Source organism: Pseudophryne corroboree, chromosome 3 (genome assembly GCF_028390025.1).
Source record: "Pseudophryne corroboree isolate aPseCor3 chromosome 3, aPseCor3.hap2, whole genome shotgun sequence".
Classification (NCBI taxonomy): domain Eukaryota; kingdom Metazoa; phylum Chordata; class Amphibia; order Anura; family Myobatrachidae; genus Pseudophryne; species Pseudophryne corroboree.
The window spans coordinates 481549242-481567449 of NC_086446.1; the positions used below are offsets into that span (position 1 = coordinate 481549242).

General features: G+C 44.7%; 1 protein-coding gene and 1 pseudogene across 3 annotated transcripts in view; one reads left to right on the forward strand and one right to left on the reverse strand.

Moving 5' to 3' along the window:
- RGS9 (regulator of G protein signaling 9) overlaps positions 1-18208 on the reverse strand; it is a 353468-nt gene that overhangs the window by 26199 nt on the left and 309061 nt on the right. The gene's annotated exons all lie outside the window — the stretch shown is intronic.
- LOC134896654 (5S ribosomal RNA) lies at positions 14709-14827 on the forward strand (annotated as a pseudogene).

Below are 18208 nucleotides of genomic sequence, written 5' to 3' on the forward strand. Positions count from 1 at the left end.
GTTCAAAATGACAGCTGAGACACTGCTGGGAAACTGTGTGTAAAGCTGGTGAATTGGAAGAAAGAAACTTCATAACTTGGAGAAAAAGTCCTGGGAAAAAAGAGAAGTGGGACACGTCCACCGTGTGAGGGCCCTTTCATGAGCTGTTCTCAGCCTCTGTTTCATGAGCTGTTCTCATTCCACTGGCTGGCCAGGGACTCTACAGGCACCATGTGCAGGCAATTAGAGTGCAGGCCTGCAAAACTTTCTGTTTGATGATATTCTCTCGCAGGGATGAGAGGACACACGATGGAGAGCAGATGTGGCTGGCAAGAGAAACAGCTCGTTTTAATCTTTTCAATCACTATGGACCTTCAACATACATGACACCTACTGGAGAAAGTCACAATACACACTCAGCTACAACGGCCAACAAAGTATATTACAAGGCTATGATTTCCACTCTGCACTGTTAAATGCATGTTCAGTGCCTAGCAGTAGTGAATGTAACTGACCAATTGTCTTAGTAAAACAAACAGGACTGAAGTCTCAGAATGGGTTAACCTACAACACTGTATCCCAATCATTTACACCCTCTGTGTCTTTAACATTGTGGCTGTAGAGTCTGAATTCCTGTACTCTTCCATCCCATTGTCTCATGTTGCCTATATTCTCTATAGTGCCAATTCCGATTAAAATGTCTCCCCCCTTCCTGTCTCCTTGTGTATTCAGTCTTTATGCCTTAAGTCCCCCATACATCAGCAATCACAAACATTTGTTTTGCAGATTCTGAGATTTTTTTCCCCCAAGATTTAATTTAAAGATTCCCCACTCCCCAAATGTGCACCCATACATTGGGCATACACTACACAATTATCTGCCAGATCTGGTTGGTTGGAATGAAAACCTTATAATGGATGAGAGCAAATGACAATAAACCATTTGCTCCCAAACACTGGAAACCGGACAAAAACCGTTGTGCATACAAATTGGTTAAATCTGTGATTTAAATAATTTGTCTGAACTACAGGTTTTGTCCATTTTCCAGTGTTTGGGAGCAAATGGTTTATTGTCATTTGCTCTCATCCATTACCAGATTTTAATTCCAACCAGCCAGATCTGGCAGATAATTGTATAGCGTATGCCCAGCTTTACAGATATTTTTCAGTGATTTGCAGATCATTTTCAGCAAATACAGATCTGCCAGTTCTGAAAGGCTCATCAGTTTAGCAGAAACGGTCTGCAAATCTGCTGACTGTTACCATATAATAGGGAGGATATTTACTAAAGTGCGGGTTTTTAGCAGTGGAGATGTTGCCCATAACAACCAATCAGATTCTGGCTATTATCTTCTAGAAGGTGCTAGATAAATAGAATCTGATTGGTTGCTATAGGCAACATCTCCACTTCTAAAAACCCGCACTTTAGTAAAAAATACCCCTATTCTTTTATAGCCCCAATTGATCTGTGAAATCCAATATGTTGTACAACCTGATTTAACAATCCCAATAGATTTTTGGTCTGAATCTGCGATCTGTGAACCCCATACACTGCAGATTTATTTGCACAATCATCTGCAAAATGTCAAGCTGCCCCAACTGATTGTTGATGTATGGGCACCATAAGTCACCAAGATCCGCTTTCTTCTATAAGTTACAACCCTGCTTTTAAAGTCCCAATTCTAGGACAACTAAGCTACAGAAACTGCAGTAAATCACAATAATCCACAGAACAGTCATCCTCAACACCACTACAGCCTGTCATTGATAAGAGAAGGAATGAAGCAGCTGCAGGCAATGGCTGTATAATATGATCTGTATGCACAGTGGACCTAGAAATGGATCTACTATGTATGGTAGTAATAGGACATAATGGTGCCCACACATGGTGCTATCTGTGCTAGGTGCGATTTGAGCTACTGAATACTATGTGTGCTGTGGGATTTGTACTTTAGTGATATGCAATTTGAACTACATGCAATTTGAACACCCGAATTCGACTACACAATATATTACATACTGCCTGCACATACTATTTTGCATTGCGATATTGACCACACGGGAACGTGCATCGCATCGCAAGGGAAACGAAACACTGTGCTATGTGAACTAGACACGATGCTATTTGAACTCTAAAGATCAAATAGCATGCGATAATCGCACCGTGTGTGGGCACCATAACTCCACGGGATGCAGTCAATTTACCTACAATCAAAATCCCAACGGTCAAAATACCAACAACCATTGACCGACGGACAAAATCCCGACATTCATAATACTGACAAGGGCAAAATACTGACATTTAAATGTTGACAGGTCAAAAAGTCGACATTAGTTTTTCATGATTTTTTTCATTGAAACTGACTTGTTCATACTTTACCATCCCAGTGGACCTGGAGGGTGAATATAATAGTGTGCCGCACCGTGCCCGAAGCATGGTGAGCGCAGCGGAACACTTATACGGTGGTGTCCATGTCGACCGGTGTCGAGACACACACACACACACAAAGAAAATTGTGTCGACTTTTGACCTGTCGACGTTTTAAATGATGGTATTTTGTCCTTGTCTGTATTTTAAATGTCGGTCAATTGTTGTCGGGATTTTGATTGTACTGTAGGTATTTCATACTAAACCCATATCTACATGGTGCAGCATGTAGGACATGGAGTTAAGACATGAATTGCATTGTTTTGTTGGTATGTAGCTAGGACATACAGTGCCATAAAGTATTCACCCCCCTTGGCTTTTTACCTATTTTGTTACATTACAACCTGTAATTTAATTATTTTTTTTTAATCTACATTTTATCTGATGGATCTGCACAAAATAGTCTAAGTTGGTGAAGTGAAATGAGAAAAATGTATATAAAAAAGAAATTTTATGAATAAAATTTTTAAAATTGGCATGTGCATATGTATTCACTCCCTTTGCTATGAAGCCCCTCAAAAGTTCTGGTGCAACCAGTTACCTTCAGAAGTCACATAATTAATTAAATAAAGTCCACCTGTGTGCAATCTAAGTGTCACATGAGCTGTCAGTATAAACACACCTTTTCTGAAAGGCCCCATAGGCTGCAACACCACTAAGCAAGAGGCATCACACCATGAAGACCAAGGAGCTCTCCACATGGGTCAGGGACAAATTTGTTGGGAAGTATAAGTCAGGGTTGGGTTATAAAAAAATATTAAAATCTTTGATGATCCCCCGAAGCACCATCAAATCCATCATCTTCAAATGGAAAAAACATGGTACCACAACTAACCTGCCAAGAGAGGGTCGGCCACCAAAACACACAGACCGGGCAAGGAGGGCATTAATCAGAGAGGCAGCACAGAGACCAAAGGTAACCCAGAAGGAGCTGCAGAGTTCCACAGCAGAAACTGGTGTATCTGCGCATGTGACTACAATAAGCCGTACACTCCATAGAGCTTGGTTTATAAAAGAGAGGCCAGAAAAAAAGCTATTACCTAGTGTTAAAATAAGAAGGCACGTTTTGAGTTTGGCAAAAGGCATGTGGACGACTCCCTAAATGTATGGAGGAAGGTGCTCTGGTCAGATGAGACTAAAAGTGAACTTTTCGGCCACCAAGGAAAATGCTATGTCTGGCGCAAACCCAACACATTCCATCACCCCAAGAACACCAGTCCCTGCTGTTGAAAAACATCCCCACAGCATGATGCTGCCACCACCATGTTTCACTGTGGGGATGTTTTTCAACAGCAGGGACTGGTAAACTGTTTTGAGTCGAGGGAAAGATGGCTGGTGCTAAATACAGGAATATTCTTGAGCAAAACCTGTTTCAGTCTGCCTGTGATTTGAGACTGGGACGGAGATTCACCTTCCAGCAGGACAATGACCCAAAGAATACTGATAAAGCAACACTAGAGTGGTTTAAGGCAGCTCTTGGACGACAGTCCAAATTGAGCTGCCTGCACGGCCGACAGTGAGGATCGTTAACGACCGTGGGGCCGCGCATCGCTGGTCAGCGGCGGCATACCCACTTGCCGAGAAAGTGAGCGACATCGCTCAGGAAGGGTGAAAATGAGCAACGTTGCTCATTTTCTCGGCAAGTGTGTATGCACCTCTAGTTCCTTATCCATAATGAGGGTCAGATTAAGGGAGGGGTGACATGGGTGGTAGTACCAGGGCCCCCACACATTAGTGGCCCCCCACACACTGGTGTGTTTTTTTTTAAATAAAGTTTATTTGCGAAATGACAGAGATACATAGAAAACACAGAAGACGTGACCTGCGCAGAGGTCTTCATGTATCATACATCAGAACAATATCAATAGAAAAAGTCATAATAGCATTAGGATGCACATAAAGACTGTTAAAAGAAACAAGAAATAAACACCTCAAAAAAGCTAATTCCATAGTGTCATCTCTTTTTCCCACCCAAATATTATAAGTGTAAAATCGAAAAGATAGAGAAAATGTAGAAGAGCGAAAGAACACATAAAGATAGAATATAAAAGGCAAAGCAGAAAGAGTAAGAGAGAGAGAGAAGAGAAGGGAGAAGAAGAGAAAAGAAGATTATGAAAGGATTGGTGAATGATTAATTGACTGTATAAGAGAGTGAGTAAATTAGTAAGTGAATGAATAAATGAATGAAAATGTCCGACCGACCCGACTGGTCAGACCCGCACTCAGATAGCTAGCTACACCTACAGAGGGGTATCGGCTTGTGTAGACAAACGGACGGGTCCTATCCCCTCAGCTAAATGCAAGTGAGACCTTAAAATAGGAAGTCCAGGGATCCCGGACTTTAAGAAATCTAGTGGAAGAGCCTTTCAGAGTGCTTGTGATATATTCCATCGAATGGATGTGCCAGATTCTGGCAATAATCTCATCTATTCTAGGGAGCACGGGGGACCTCCATTAGGCTGCTATGCAGCATCTGGTTGCAAGGACCATGTGAGTGAACAGCTTGTTCTGATGGTGGGATGCCTCAGGAATGTTCATTGATAGCAGGAAGTAGTTGGCCTTAAAGGGGATGTTCAGTGATTAGATTGTGATAGCCAGGCCCGCAACCTCTTTCCATAAGGGAATCAGAAGTGGGAAGTTCCACCATAGACGGAGAAAAGTTCCATCAGTATTTTTTCAATGCCAACATAAAGGGGAAATTTCAGGGTTCATTTTGTTGAGCCTAGTGGGGACGTAGTACCATCTATAGAATAGTTTATATGCATTTTCTTTCAGTCGAACACAAATTGAGCTCGAAGCTACATTTGCATAAATTTCAGACCAGTCCTCAGTAGTTAGTGTTTCTCGCAGGTCAGCTTTCCATGCCCTTTCATGAGCATCTGTAATTTCAATAGCGTGGGATGACAGCAATGAGTATAAAGTTGATATAAGTCCTTTAGTAGAAGCTTTACGAAAAGCGAGGAGTTCTACAGAAGTGAGAAGGCAAGCAGTCATTTGTGGTACAACTGGAAAAAAAATGCCTAATTTGTTAGTACAAAGATTTGTGAGGAATTGAATATTTGGTTTGGAGTTCCAAAAATGACGGAAAGGACGAGTGTTGAGTGAGATCATTAAGCAGTCTAATTCTGCCATTCTGCCAGCAGTCAAAAGAAGCGGAGGAACAGCCAGGACGAAAGTGTGGATTATCGAACAGCGGAATCAGAGGGCTGGGGTGCGGGGCTAGGTTAAACTGTCTGTTGGCTGAGTCCCAGACATCTAATTATGAGATATATAGTAATCTTGGTAATAAATGCATCTTGACTGCATTAATGCAGCCAATCCAAGAGACATGATAGCCTTCCCAGTCTTCAAGATCCTTCTGGAACTGGGCTAATAATTTGGGGTAGTTAGCTTGATAGAGCTGCCTGTAATTTTTGGTGATTGAAACACCTAAATAAGAAAGATGCCATCTGTTCTAACGAAAGTGGAAAGAGTGATCTTGGGAATCTTTAATATGTTGTGGGATATAAAAGTCAAGGACCTCCGTTTTTGAAGTATTAATCTTGTAGCCCGATAATGCCACATAATCCACAATTTCTCGGAAAAAATAGGGAAGGGAGTGGGCAGTGTCAGAAATCGTAAGTAAAACGTTGTCCGCATAAAAGGGCAATCTTATGTTCAGTGGGACCGATTTTGATACCTCATATGATTTACAATCGTCCAGGAGTAGGTGTAGGAGAACACAGGAAGAGTGTACTTTTTCTGAATTTGAATCATCTACTAGCAAAGATTCCCTGAGTGAGACCCATGAGACTGAGCGTCCCACTTTCAATCGGAACAACACTGAGGACTCCCCCTATTTTTTAGGGAGGGGTCAGAAAACAAGAGGGAGAAGCAGACCCTCAGGAAGATGAGAAGAGGAGGGGAAGAAGAGACACTGGAAGGGATTACGGCTGGGATACACCACGGACCTCCAGATATCCGGCTCGACAGAAGAAACAAACATGGTAGCCATGTCCGCCTCTCAATATCTTCAAATCATTCATCTTTCGAACAAAACACTATCCTCTGAACAATTAAGTGTCTTGAGTAAGGGATTATCCTTTTCTCCAACTAAACCTTTTGATAGATTTACATGGGAAAAGGATTTAAGATTATTTGGACGTAAATTGCTCCTCAAGAAATCCTTTGCTAACAGACACAGTCACAACATACAGAGGAATTTCCTTTGACTGATGAGGACAGGAATGCATTATAAATTCTTGAAGAGCTTTACTCGGAATCCAATGTGGATAATATAGCTAAACAACGCTCTATATGTAAAGCGAGATCAATCTTTTTTCCCCCTGATCACAACAGCCCTGAAGTACGAGTATTCCTTGATATGGTTTCCATAAAATTCGACCTCATTCGTATGAAGAGCTGTAAGAAACAACATATTTTTCCTAAAAATCTCAAATTTAGAGAGAGAGAGGCACTCAAACAAATTCAGACATGGAAAGATGTAGTCATAAAACCGTCTGACAAAGGTGGTAATATTGTCATCTGGCCCGTGGAAATGTATATTATCGAAGCATTACGACAACCTAATCAGACTTCATGTTACAAAAAATTGCTAAAAACGAATCCAACACAACAGTTTCTGAAGGAATATACATAGCTAATTGATGAAGCATTTTCATCAGGCTCAATCACTAAACAAGAACACAAATATGTTATAGTAACCAATCCTAAGACTCCTACCTTTTATCTCCTGCCCAAGATTCATAAGAACATCACTAGACCACCTGGAAGACTGATTATGTCAGGAAATGGAGGCTTATTAGAACAGCCTAGTCGCTTCCTTGATCTTCATCTTCGTGATTATGTACTACAACTACCTTCCTATTTGCAGAATACATCGGATTTACTCCGAAAAATTCAGGACATAACTTTTGAGGATCACTTACTTTTAGTGACTCTGGATGTAGAAGCATTATATACCAGCATTGATCATCGGATCGGTCTGGCGGTCGTGAGGTACTTTATGAGTACAGGAGAGAATGAAGAATTTAATGTTACACTATTGAACCTTTTGCATTTTGTTCTAGAGAAGAATTACTTTACTTTTCATGATCACTTTTACCTGCAGATAAGAGGCACAGCGATGGGGGAAGCATGTGCCCCAACATATGCCAATTTATTTTTGGGATGGTGGGAGTAGACACTTGTCTTCAATGAAGCTAATGAGGAGTACACTCAACATGTACTACTTTGGTTTAAGTATATAGATGACATTTTCATAATTTGGGACGGAGACGAACATCTCTTTTCATTTATCCAACTTCTAAACTCCAATAATTTGAACATCAACTTGACACATACAATTAACAAAGATAGGATATCCTTTTTGGATTTAGAGATCTACAGATCAACTAATGGAACATTGGCTACGGCACTTTATCGCAAGGAGACAGCAACAAACAATATTCTCCTTCAAACAAGTGCACATTTTCCACCCACTATAGAGAACATCCCCGAAGGGGAGTTCCTAAGACTGAGGTGGTCATTCCGAGTTGTTCACTCGGTAATTTTCTTCGCATCACAGCGATTTTCCGCTAATTGCGCATGCGCAATGTTCGCACTGCGACAAGAAAATTTGCTATGAAGTTTGGTATTTTACTCACGGCATTACGAGTTTTTTTCTTCGTTCTGGAGATCGGAGTGTGATTGACAGGAAGTGGGTGTTTCTGGGCGGAAACTGGCCGTTTTATGGGAGTGTGTGAAAAAACGCTACCGTTTCTGGGAAAAACGCGGGAGTGGCTGGAGAAACGGAGGAGTGTCTGGGCGAACGCTGGGTGTGTTTGTGATGTCAAACAGGAACGACAAGCACTGAACTGATCGCACTGGAAGAGTAAGTCTCGAGCTACTCAGAAACTGCACAGAGAAGTCTTTTCGCAATATTGCAAATCTTTCGTTCGCAATTTTGCTAAGCTAAGATTCACTCCCAGTAGGCGGCGGCTTAGCGTGTGCAATGCTGCTAAAAGCAGCTTGCGAGCGAACCTCTCGGAATGAGGGCCTGAGACGGAATTGCTCCGAGGACCATATTTTTAAATTAAGAGCCAAGAACTTACTGATCGCCTTAGGGAAAGGGGTTACAGCAAGATATCCCTTAGGCAGGCACAGAAAGAGGCAATACACACAAGGAGAGACACTCTGATTCTCCAGAAGAAGCCCCAGGTCAAGATCCATGATGAAAAAAATCAGATTCTTTGGGACTTTTTGTTCTGAGTGGAGATTGCTTAAAAATGCAATCGAGAAACATTTACCAATACTTCATCTTGACTCTGATCTTTCCCATACATAGATTCTCAGATTCAGATGAGTTGTCGGCGGTCAAAAAATATCAAGGACCATTTAGGCAAGAGCCACTTTACATCCCAAAAAATACATACACAGAGCATATTGACTGGCTCTCTGATAGGTACACCCCAAAAAAAGTCATGTGACAGGTTCTATCCTTAAAACTAATACTGTGGTTGATAGATATGGAGAGACGATACCTATCAAGCATTTTTTTAATTGTGATTCTCAGGTAATAGGTAATAGTATATTATCTAACATGCAGTTGCAAACTTAGATATGTAAAACTAATACTGTGGTTGATAGATATGGAGAGACGATACCTATCAAGCATTTTTTTAATTGTGATTCTCAGGTAATAGTATATTATCTAACATGCAGTTGCAAACTTAGATATGTGGGGATAACTACCCTGAAATATAAGGAGAGAATTTTGGTACACATTGGTACATGTCGAAATGCAACCACTCATCTCGCCTGGATGAAACAGCTAACATCCATAGCAAGACATTTCTACACCTATCACAAAGACTACCAGAAGGATTTGAAAATCTTTGGCATAAACAAAATCCAACTAGGAGTCAGAGGAGGTGATATTATGAAAGAATTACTCAAAAAGGAGAGCGAGTGGATTTTTAGACTAGGAGGTCTTAAGACCTACAGGTCTTAATGAGAATATCAACTTCAGTGCCTTTTTATAAGCTCATTCATAATACCTTATAACACAACTTCTCAGGCCGACGTTACTTTCACTTAATACACTTAACGTTCAATTTTGTTACCATTAGTCCCTTTTTCTTGACCTTTTTTTTAACTCCTTCACATTCACTTCCTTGTTTTTGATCCCACTGTTATTAGTATCACACATGGTCCTTCTACACTATATTACATCAACTGTATCTTACACTTTATAAAACAACAATTTCATTCTACGTACATATATCTCTTATTTCTCCTTTTTTTTTGTTTTCTAGTCTCTTGTTTTTTTTCTTTTTACACCATTTCTTTTGTCACCCGTGCTATAAATTTTTCACTTTAGCCACACCACTTAATAATAAAGGTACCATCTTGTTAATGGTATCCAATGACCCAGATTATATTTCTCTTTCTTACATAGTCACTTAGGATTTAACAGTTCTCTCACTTATACTGTCAATTTCACGTTATCTTTTTCATTTTTTTGCATACAATACACAATCCCATTAGCATTTGTTTCATCATATTTTTTCTCCTTAGGGTAATATGATCCATATACATCTATAATTATTTTTGATTTCTTTCTGTTATTATATTTTTTTCTGTTATCGCATACTTTCTTCTTTTTATTTTGTATGTCTTCTTGTCCCTTATCTTTATAGGGTTAAAATGAAATGAATCTTATGTGTATCAATTTTTAAAATCAACAACTTGTATAACTTATCCCTTTATATATACATATATCTTGTCATGTGACCTGTATATATAATTGAATTCATCAATACTCTTTATATTTTTTAATTTATCTCCTATATAATAGCCCTATTCTGTGACCTTGTGATTCATTTGCTAACGCTGGGCGGAGTCACAACAGTGGGCGGAGTTATTCAAATGAGTCACAGAGATCTGGCCAAATCTACAGGAGACTAGGAGCAGAAGCAGATAGCATGGGCATTGGGCATGTCACAGGCAGGGGTGCATACCTCCCAGCTTTCTGCAGGAGCTTTCTCCAGGCAGAAGGAGGGAAACACACTCGGCGAAAAGGGGGCGTGGCTTCACGGGAGGGCACCCGTTTTCGTCAGTGAGGGGGCATGCCCAGCACTCTGTGAGCTGCTGGCATGCCCCCAGGGCTGATTATGAGTCCGGGGGGCACAGGGCACTTGAGACAGGGGAGCCCTATCTCATTGCTGTGCCTGCTGTGGGTTGGGGGCGTGGTCTAATCGCGGCCCGCGCGGCCACGCCCCCTTATGCAAATTCTTATTTTTATTTTTTTTATGGGATTTTGGCCCCTCAGCTAGGGCTAAATCCAGAGGACGTGGTCGCTCCCCCTACACACCCGCACAGGCAGAAGAAAGCAGGGAGACTGCTGCCTCCCTGTAACACCACAGACCTGCCAATATGCAGCAGCGTGTGCTGACTGTAGCTCAATGCTGCCGCTGTTGCTGGGGGGCTTCTGAGCTGGGACAGAGCTACTCCAGCCGGGGGGCCCCCTAAAACTGTGGGGCCAACGGTACGTATCCCCTGCCCCCCCCCCCCTTAATCCGGCTCTGCTGCTGGAACCCCCCCTTAATCCGTACCCCCTGATGCCCCCTCTCCCTCTGTCTCCACTATTCACCGCTGCTCTGCTAAGCAGAACAGCGAGTACAGGAGCTTTCCAACTGCCCCCCCCCACCGCCGGACACTGCGACCCGCGGGTGGGACAGCGGGACAGACCCCAAAAATGGGACTGTCCCGCGAAAATCGGGACATTTGGGAGGTATGGGGGTGTGTGAGGGGTATGTCATACAGACAGACGGGCACCGGCTCACTGTGTGCTTGACCCCCCACATCGGCATACTCAGCAGGGTCTCTCTGGTGCGGAGGAGCGTCACTTTCTGACACACTCCACGCTTCTTAGCTGCAGTTTAGTGGGGCACCAGCCGCTGTGCAGGTTCCATACTGCCTCTGTTATCTCCAGCCCCGGCAACCCCACCGCTAGCTGCAGCGCTGCCACCCGCAGTGGAGTGCGCCCAGCTCATTCACACACTTTAGCTGGCGGGTAGCGCTGCAGAAATCCGAGCTGCTTGCAGGCTCTGACCCACTCCTCCCTCCAGCCGCAGCGTCTCCTGGGAGCTAACCAGTCACTCCCAGTCTCCCCTTACCACAGTGCCCGGAAGCCGTGAGGTCCGCGCCACGTGCATGCTATGACCCCCTCCTCCCTCCAGCCTCAGCGTCTCCTGGGGGCTAACCAGTCACTCCCAGTCTCCCCTTACCACAGTGCCCGGAAGCCGTGAGGTCCGCACCACGTGCATGCTATGACCCCCTCCTCCCTCCAGCCGCAGCATCTCCTGGGGGCTAACCAGTCATTTCCAGTCTCACCTTACCACAGTGCCCGGCAGCTGCGCGAGGTCTGCGGTGTGTGACTGAGGAGGGGGGGAGGGATGCGGACTGGCAGAGAAAGCAGGACTCCAGCCTGAGAGAGTCAGCCATGCCAAGTCTCCAGCAGCAGCAGATCCCAACAGGTTGGAATGGAACAGCAGCAGCCAGCAGCAGTGACTCCGGTAAGACACATCTGTCTGTCACCACTGTTTTGTCCCTAATACCAATCTCTCCCGTGCCCTGTGTTCTGTCATGTCCCTGTCAACCCTGGCCTTGCCCTTTCACCCTTATTCTGGCCCTTTCACCCTTATCCTGGCCCTTTCACCCTTATCCTGGCCCTGTCACCCTTATGCTGGCCCTGTTACCCCTATCCTGGCCCTGTCACCCCTGTGCTTGCCCTGTCAACCCTATACTGGCCCCGTCACCCCTGTCCTGGTCCTGCCGCCCCTACCCTGGCCCTGTCACCCCTATCCTGTCCCTATCATTTCTGTCCTGGCCCTGTCACCCCTGTCCTGGCCCCGTCACCCCTGTCCTGGCCCCGTCACCCCTGTCCTGGCCCCGTCACCCCTGTCCTGGCACCGTCACCCCTGTCCTGGCCCCGTCAACCCTGTACTGACCCTGTCACCCCTGTCCTGGCCCTGTTACTGCATACCCTCCAACTACCTTTTATGGCATGTACAGTACCCGCAGCGCCTCCAGACCTCTCCCCAATGCACTACACCTCCGCACCTTCCCCTCCACCACATGCGGCACTCCACCCCTCCCCCACATGCTGTGCCTCCAGACCCCCTACACCACCCGTGGCTCCCACTCCTCCACCCCTTCACCACCCACAGCACCTCCAGGCCCCTTCCACCATTCACCCCCCTTATACGTCTCCCCCCACACCTGCCCCCCTCCACCCACAGCATCTGCAGACACCATCCTCCATCAGCGGTCCTCCCCTCACCCACCCCTCCCCCACCAATGGCACCCCCGCACCTGCCCCTCCACCACCTGCAGCACCTCCGGACCTCCTTTCCCATCCGCCGCAACACCCGTACATGCCCCTACCCTACCCATGGTGCCTGCTGTCCCCTACCCAACCCCCGGCACACCCATCCCACAGCACCTCCGGAACCCTTCACCCATCCACAACATCCCCACACCTGCCCCTCTCCCACCCGTGGCACCCCTGCCCCTCCCCCACCTGCAGTGCCTCCGGACCCCTCCCCCATCTGCATCCCCCACTCCTCTGCCCCTCCCCCACGCGCAGCACCTCCCGATCCTTCCCCATCCGGGCCCCACCCCCACATCTGCCTCCCCTCCACCCGCAGCATCTACAGACACCATCCGCAGTCCCCCCCGCACCCGCTACATTCTGTACATCGTGCCCTGCAGGTGCTGTTCACGCCGTCGCAAGGGGCTGCGCCTCCTTCACCATCGCACGCCCTTTCATTGTGCAATATTTAACCACTAACAAAGGAATGCAGGTAATACTCCATATAATACAAATATTAAACCCCAGAAAGGCATGCAAGGGTTAAGGGGGCGTAGCCCCTTGCGACGGTGTGAAGAGCGCCCGTAGGGCGCGATGAAGCACCTAGTATTTATTTATTTATGTATTCCTTGTTTGGCCTGTTATTTGTTTGTTTTATTTTTTGCCTGCTGTATCCATGGTGATGCGATTTCTTATCGCCTTGGCAGTGTTGAAACCTTGGCCACTGTTTATCTATTCGCGTCCATAGTGACGCATTACTAGGCAACTGGGCTGGGTAATTACTTCTGTCGCTCACTCAGTTGCGTGGTGATGCGGCGGAAGTTATTCATCTTTGAGAAGCGTGACATACCCGCGTCCTTAGTGACGCTTTACTTAGCATCCAGGTGGTACTGCAACTTCCGCCGCCATTGTAACTAGGTGATTCAGCGGACGACGACATGCACCTGTATCTCGTGTGACGTGGTGTGTTTAGGCTTGAACAGCCCTAATCGTATCTTCCTACCCCTGACCTCCGCGATTGGCAGATGATCGGACTGGAGGGTATTTAAACATTTTTTTCAGTCTGACTACAGGTTCTCCGGAAGTGAACAAGCCCGTTTAATGGGTGAAACGCGTACTGCTTAGGAGACTTCACTCACTGGACCATATATTGGGAGATTGCATCACCCAGAGACCTTTGACGATTTTCTACTGGTAATTACGGTACTCCCGTGACCTCATTGCCATAACTGTATACCTCTTTTTGTTCTACCAAACAATATTTTGTTACCAGGTGCATAGCCTTTCTAAATACTTGTTAATATATCTGAGTGGCCCATATTTGTGGAATTGGTGGAACCTCTGCATACAAGCCATAGTTATATGCAATATAGGGCATTAACACCATTTTAGCCGGCCTGCTTCTGTTGGGTTCCATTTCATTTGGTACTGGAATAACCAACTGATGCCGTTCCTTAACCATTTAAATTTATGGTATATTTGAAATTATCGCATATACTTTGCTTTTTTTGGATTATATCTTGTTTCATGTTTGTATTTTTATATATATTTGATGTTTTACTCCCTAATTAGTCTTTATGACTTATTATTGACTGGAGAATTACGGTATGCAACTTAATATTTGGAAACTCAATAAAGATTGGTATTTATCTCTCTATACACAATTTTCCTCCTGAACTTATTCAGTGGACTCTCATTCACGATTCAGGCGGGTAAACCCTAGTCGTACGACTGGGGAATACACACGACTGTCTAACGTAGACAGCAAATCCACTATTTTCTCTATTCTTTCCTCTTTTTTTTCTTTTTCTTTCTATCCCCATTTTCTGGCTCATATAATCTCTCTTTTACTCCTTTCTCATTGGCCTAGGTTTTTCCGTTTGAGATATGGGCCAATGTATTCTGAATTCGGTGCACTCTCAGTGTGTCTGTAACCGCGGCTACAATTTCCTACTACCATACCCCAATGTATATGCCCAATCTCGTCTGATCTTGGAAGCCAAACCTTGGTGGGCTGGGTCAGTACCTGTATGGGAGACCCTCAGGGAATACCCAGTGGAGTAGGAAGGCAACAAGAGGTTTTGTCGGACATAAAACACTAACAGCAGCACCACCACTTTGACTTAATTCCTTGCACTTTTGGCAAATCTCTCCCCAATCTCTTATATAATAATGAACAGTAGATGGCAATGTAGATGGACATTTTTATTTAAGTTGTCAATACTGGTATGATAACCTTATCAATCCAGTGAGAGTCTTTTTCTTTATAACAATTTACCCTTTTGGGTCTCATTAATACAAACTGGGTTTGTACTGATCACGACAGACTGCTCGTATCTACTTTTCCGTCTGAAATTACTTGGGATATTTAATGAACAGCACATATTTTATTTTTATGTGTAGTACTTGATACTTTTATGTGAAGAATGATTAAAAGTTAAATATTAAACTATACTTTAATATTATTTTTGTATTGAGAACATAAAGAGTGCGCCCAAACAAGAGTCTACTTTTTCTTTGTTTGTTGGTACATGAGCCTTCCCAGCCTTCAAAATCCTTCTGGAACTGGGCTAATAATTTGGGGTAGTTAGCTTGATAGAGCTGCCTGTAATTTTTGCTGATAGAAACACCTAAATAAGAAAGATGCCATCTGTTCCAACGAAAGTGGACAGAGTGCTCTAGGGAATCTTTAATATGTTGTGGAATATAAAAGTCAAGGATCTCCACTTTTGAAGCATTAATATTGTAGCCCCATAATGCCACATAATCCTCAATTTCTCGGTACAAATAGGGAAGGGAGTGGGCAGGATCAGAAATATTAAGTAAAACGTCGTCCGCGTAAAAAAGGGCAATCTTATGTTCAGTGGGACCGATTTTGATGCCTCATATGCTGGGGTTGGCGCAAATTTGTGCTACAAGAGGTTCGATTGAGAGGGTGAATATAAGAGGGGACAAGGGGCACCCCTGACGGGTACGATTGATATCGAGAAGGGTGTGGAAGCAACCCCACTGGCCATCACAGTTGCTCTGGGTTTATTATAGAAGGCGGCAATTCCATGGAGGAACCAGTCAGATATACCTATGGACTGCAGAGTAAAAAACATAAAGGGCCACTGGATCCAGTCGAACGCCTTCTCGGCGTCTAATCCCATGACTACAGCCGGTGATTTTTGTTTGTGGATTGCGTGGATCAACTCGATCGTGCGCCTTGTGTTGATCTGGGTGAACCAGCATAGGTAGTAGCGGACCCAATGTGTTTGCTAACAATTTTGCATACATTTTAATGTCCACGTTAAGTAACGAGATAGGTCTGTAATTAGAGACAAATTCTGGGTCCCTATCCGACTTAGGTTATCACAACTATGTTGGCCTAGGAGGTTAATGGGTCAAAAGAAGCACCGTCTATAAAGTCATTAAAAAAGGCTTTCAAAAACGGAGTAAGCGTCAGTGCAAATTTCTTGTAGTATTGGGGGGTGAATCCATCTGAACCCGGCGCAGAGAAAGATTTGAGACCCTTGATGGCATTTTAAATTTCTTCCTCAGATATGTACGCGTTCAGAGCCAGCAAGTGTTGATCACTTAGTTGAGGTAGCAAGCCGCTGAAATAGAAGGCAGACATAGAGAGAGCCGTCGACAAGACGTGTTGAGAGGGGGGGGGGGGTTAGGTAGGTTATACAATTTTTCATAATAGGCCTGAAATTCTGACACTATTTGTTGGGGGTCATAAGTAAGTTCCCCTGAGCCCTCTCTCTTGATTTTGGAGATCAAACTAGATGCCTCTAGCAAGAACTGAATCCGCCTTGTCTGCATTATCATAGTATTTGTTGGAGTTTATTTTAGGATGTGAGCTGATTTACGAGATAGAGTAGCATTAACTCTGTCTAGGGCCCTCATTCCGAGTTGTTCGCTCGCTAGCAGTTTTTAGCAGCCGTGCAAACGCTACGCCGCCTCCCACTGGGAGTGTATGTTAGCTTAGCAGAAGTGCGAACGAAAGGATCGCACAGCGGCTACAAAAAAGTTTTGTGCAGTGTCAGAGTAGCTTCAGACCTACTCAGCGCTTGCGATCACTTCAGACTGTTCAGTTCCTGTTTTGACATCACGAACACGCCCTGCGTTCGCCCAGCCACGCCTGCGTTTTTCCTGGCACGCTTGCGTTTTTTCGAACACTCCCTGAAAACGGTCAGTTGACACCCAGAAATGCCCTCTTTCTGTCAATCACTCTGCGTCCAGCAGTGCGACTGAAAAGCTTTGCTAGACCTTGTGTGAAACTACATAGTTCGTTGCAATAGTACGACGCGCGTGCGCCGCATACGCATGCGCAGAAGTGCCGTTTTTTTGCCTGATAGCAGCGCAGCGACCAATATCTGCTAGCGATCAACTCGGAATGACCACCTAGGAGAGAACTGATCTGAACAAGTAAAGCTGACGTTTTTATGTTGGTCGAGAAGTAATGAGATTTCAGTCTCTAATTGGGAGATTTCTCTATGGGCTTGCTTCAGACGAAATACTGCCATGCTAATAAATCTACCTCTGATCGTGGCTTTATGAGCCTCCCAGATAGTGCCTTTAGAAATCTCGTCAGATAAACTAATCTCAAAGTACTCAGTGATGGCAGATTTAATGTCTTCAAAAAATAGAAGGGTCTAATAGCATATTATCATCGAGGCGACATGTACAGGATTTGTGTTGAAAAGAGAGGGTATCAAGTAAAATATGTGGACCAGCATGGTCTGTCCATGAAAAAGGTGCAATACCCCCCGCAGTGACCATAGGTTCACACACTGGTGTATTAAGCGGAGTAGAGTACCTCCGGCGGCTCAGTTCTGACCATGGAGGAGGGAGTGACAGGACAAAGCTGACGGAGGTAAGAGGAGAGACTGCAGCCGTTGGAAGTGCACATGGGTAACGCTCTGATGTGAGTGTGCTGTATCGCTGGTTGGAGACGGACTTGGAGTCAGTGGGTGAGATTCAAATGACATATCACGCCCACTTTCCTTCTAAAATGATCTCCGTTATTGCGCATATTGCGCCCATAGTGATCAGGTTTAGCTGTGTAAAGGGTTGGGTGCCTCCATACTCCGGAGGTAGCAAGCTGAATTAATGATAACACGCCCCTGAGGGCAGAAACAGAATGGGTGTGAAAAGGGGTGAAAATAATTGAATCTCCCCCAGTGTGTGAGCGGTGGCAGCAGACAGGCTGTGTTCAGTTCACGGTCCAGCCTTGCTCCGATGACTATATTCCTTCCACGTGTGGAGCAGGCAGTACTGCAGCCTGCAGTGTAAGTGCTGCTGGTGCAGACTCTCAAAGAGAGCAGTGGTGCCTGCTCTTCTCCGGGCTCGGACTAGCCTCCATATATAACACTGTAGTGTTTACTATAGCCTACTATATTAATCCGGCCCTGTCCATAATGCAGATGCATGTCTGCTACACTTTGCGCTAATATTCAG